This window comes from Crocuta crocuta, unplaced genomic scaffold (genome assembly GCF_008692635.1).
Source record: "Crocuta crocuta isolate KB4526 unplaced genomic scaffold, BGI_CrCroc_1.0 scaffold455, whole genome shotgun sequence".
Classification (NCBI taxonomy): Eukaryota; Metazoa; Chordata; class Mammalia; order Carnivora; family Hyaenidae; genus Crocuta; species Crocuta crocuta.
This window is the reverse complement of record NW_027529531.1, coordinates 407,098-411,249: the sequence shown is the minus strand read 5'-3', so window position 1 is coordinate 411,249 and position 4,152 is coordinate 407,098.

The following is a 4,152-nucleotide window of genomic DNA, read 5'->3' as shown; positions in this document are numbered from 1 at the left end:
TTTCAGAGTCTGTGTCTCCCACTCTCTCTGACCCTGCCCTGCTCACGCTGTCTCTCTCTCTGTCTCTCTCCTAGAAATAAATAAAACATTTAAAAAAAAAAAAAAATTGTTAAAAAGAAGTGTCGTTTTTGCTACTGTTACTTCTCTGATGTGATGTTTTAACTGTTTCCAGTTGCCTTGGCCCCCATGTCGCTTAAGTACAATGCTAATTCCTAGTAAATATCAGGGAGTTTTAGAGGCATTTCCTTGGGCTGTAAGCCCAGAGACCTTTGGGGACAGGTGTTTTCCTTCAGCAGGGCCATATAGCTGGATCCTTTGGGATCGCCGTGCTCCCTGCCGCGGACCTGCTCTTGCAGACTCTTCACACCATACTTAAAAAAAAAAAAAAAGAAAAAATTGCCTATGGGTTACCGAACGTGTTTCAAGATATATCTGAAAAGGAGGCATGTCATGGTACATAATGGTTTTGTTTTTTTTAGCATGAAATGTGTCTTTTGCTTCTTCTCTCCCTTCTGCTGAAAGTTAACTAATTTTGTTTTCGTGTTGGAGGAGAAACACCTTCTGACATCACATAAATGAATATAACACAGACTAGTTTAGACATTAGTCACCTGTCTTTCTATCAGAGCCATGCAATTGGATAAGGTACAGTTTAGGAGCGCTGGATTTTTGTGGGGCTGAACTTTATATCATGAGGATGCCTTCTTTGTGCAAAAGAACACAAAAGTATCTCACTTTCGTAGGTTTCTCAATGACATATCACTAGGGTTTTTCCCAGGACTTTGGAAGGAGCCTGTCCGCGTGCTTGACCTTGAGACTCAGCTTCCTGGGAAATGTGCCTCCTCCTCTAAAATATTGTCCCTAGTTTCTAGGGTGACCAAAGTGACGCGTGTGCAGGGACATTCCAGTAGTACATTAAAATTCTGTGTGTGTGTTTGTTTATTTTTGAGAGAGGCACAGAGCATGAGCAGGGGAGGGGCAGATAGAGGGAGACACAGAACGTGAAGCAGCTCCAGGCTCTGAGCTGTCACCACAGAGCCCAACGCGGGGCTCGAACCCGTGAACCGTGAGATCATGACGTGAGCCAAAGTCGGACGCGTAACCAGCTGAGCCCCCCAGGCGCCCCTACAATGGTACATTTGTTAATGAAGCCTCAGAGACTAGCAGGGGATAGTGCAGAGCCACCTCCTATGGGTAGTGGCTAGATCTCTTGAGTGTTTAGTTGGGAAAGGGTGTGATGTGGTTCAGAGGTGGGTGCGGCAGGAGGTGGGGAGACAGTGTGGGCTGGCGGTGGGGGTACTGGTTTGCTACCAGGGCCTGATGCCTCAGCTACAGTTACTGTCTTGATTTACTTCCCTGTCCCTGGAAAAGCCTGTGGAGATGGCTGGGGCTGGGTGAGTGGTGAAGAGCAAACGGTGGCATGGAAAGTACACGTGGGTCTTATCCACCTGTTTTGCTCAGCATATCCTGATTGTGGTGTCTGCTTTAAGAAAAAAAAGTATTGATTAGGGGGGTGCCTGGGGGGCTCAGTCGGTTAAGCCTCCGACTTCGGCTCAGGTCATGATCTCACGGTTTGTGGGTTTGAGCCCCGTGTCTGGCTCTGTGCTGACAGCTCGGAGCCTGGAGCTGCTTAACATTCTGTGTCTCCCTCTCTCTCTGCCCCTCCTCACTCACGCTCTGTCTCTCTCTCTCAAATAAACATTAAAAAAATTTTTTTTAAGTATGGATTTTAAAAGCAGTTTTCTCCTTCATTTTCTGACATCTACCACATTATAGTTATTGCAGCCAGGATAAAGTTGGATTCAATATTGTGGTAGTCAGTGAGGCTCTTCAGTAGGGACCTCTTTATATTGAGAGACTTTGAGAAGAAACAGTGCGATCATAAAGTATCAATAATAAATTAGGCGGGCGACAGGCCTTACTGGTTACTTAATGCATGGAAGGACAAAAACATCAGAGAACAGCCTGCCTGACTAATCGATGTAAAGTGTTTTGAAGGACTAAGAAGCTGTCTGTTAGCAAGTTCTTAGTGTAAAAAAGTCAGGGCGTGGGGCACCCAGAGCTGAGGACATCTTGAAAGCGAGTACTCCTGTGCAATGACTTTGAGGGCTAGGGCGACGGCATCTTAAAAGTCTTGGAGTCTCCAGGATCTGTGCACTGGCTGCCTCCTCTGTCCCTCCCAGGGCAGCTGGACGCATCGCATATTATAATACCACTAAGTGACATCAAATGCAGCATAGTCCACAGCAAGCACTCAGTGAATGTTAGCAAGTTACGGGTATTACAGAACCGTTTGCAAAACACAATGTTAATACTATTGCATTTGAGTAGCTAGAGGAAAAACATCGCAATCATATTTAATATAAATCTTGAAACACTAGATTTGGCTAATACTGCTTTCTGCCGCCGGTATGTTTAAAGAATTAGTTCCTTATTTGGGACACACGAGTGGAGGGAATAGCCCCGGAGCAGTACTGGAAATACGCATGTGCGGTTATACTTGATACAGTCCTGTTCTGGTGTGTAGAGGCGGCTTGGCGGGCCCTGTGCGCACGTCCGTGGGCAGATGCTCCTCTGCGTCCTTGATTAAGTGGTCTCAGGGGCCTTCTGGAGTAGGCGCTGTGTGAGGGGAAGGTTTGGTGAGGAAACACAGGGACGTAAATCTGCCAACGCGAGGCTCCGTGGGACCCCGAGAGGAGGAGACAGGGGGGAAGTTATTACAAGGGGAAGATGTTCCTACCACGGGAGAGAGAGGAGGAAGGAGCCCTGACTTTGTAACAGTGAGCCCCCAAGGACGAGTCGCCATGCTGTAAATTGAAGGACATGTTAGGACATCCACATCCACACACACACACACACACACACACACACACACACAGGTTGGCAGATTGGTTTCTCAAATAGAAATAAAGACCCTTAAATGACAACCTGCTTTCTCATCGGATTAAGTTTTACTCTGATCTGACAACCTCACTCTACAGAGAACTCACTCTCCTAGACAGGCGTGCCTGAGGACTCGCCACTCTGTGCAGGGCGGTTCGCACGCCGGAAGGTCTGCAGGCTGTCCTGGCCGTGGGTCCCCCGTCATGCCCCAAACCCAGCGCGTCTTCCCTGGAATTCCCGGAGGGGTGAAGGTGAATGAGCGTCAGGGGTCAGATGCCCGCCTGGGTGGGAAGTGTCACCTGAGCCAGACGGAAGCGTCTGGCGGGGAGGGGTGTGCGGTGCGGGGAGGTGAGGGTTCCAGGCTGGGACTGTGATGTCAGCGGCGCCGAAGGGAAGAGGCTCGGCCTCAGCCTCGGCAGTTGGAATCTGTTGGAAGGCGGTTGGTGGCTGCTCGGCCTGCGGGAGCCGGGGGGGAGAAGACCCCCCTGCTGTCAGCTGTGACTCCGCGTGGAAAGGAAGTGACCCGAGGGCTTGTGCAAGTGTCTGTCCCCAGGACTGCCCGCGCGCCCCATGCAGCCCGGAGGAGTCAGGCTGCCCCAGGGGCCAGCGAGGCCTGCGTAGAGGCTCCGAGCTGGTGGCCCGAGAGCGTCCCGTTCCGCCTGCGAGCCTGGCAGTTCGTGGCTACCTGTGGTATGGCAAGATTATATGGTGAGGAGGGGGCTTGCTCAAACGATGCAGCAGCGAATGCTTATTAGGCGCTTACAGTGTATCTGGTGCTCTGCAAAGCCTGTTTATTTATTTTTTAATGTTTTATTTATTTCTGAGAGAGCGCGAGAGAAAGAGACAGTGTGAGCAGTGGAGGGTCAGGGAGAGAGGGAGACACAGAATCTGAAACAGGCTCCAGGCTCCGAGCTGTCAGCACAGAGCCCGACGTGGGGCTGGAACCCACGAACCGCGAGATCATGACCTGAGCCAAAGTCGGACGCTTAACCAACTGAGCTCCCCAGGCGCGCCTCTGTGAAGGCTGTTTAAAGACCCTGGGGTTCTCTAAGTAGCTGCTTTATGATACGGCAGTGAAACAGGCACCGCTAAGATCTCCCTAGTCAGCGTGGGGGAGGTGACGGAGGCCGTGGCTTTAAGGTTTCCTCTGATTGTTCACTTTTCCAACATGTGCAAGGAAGACAGACGGGGCCCAACCCAGAACTGGCTGGAGCGCCGCACATTCGTGCAGCGATTTGCATCTGATTGCGAAGCAAGGGAGGTAAACTG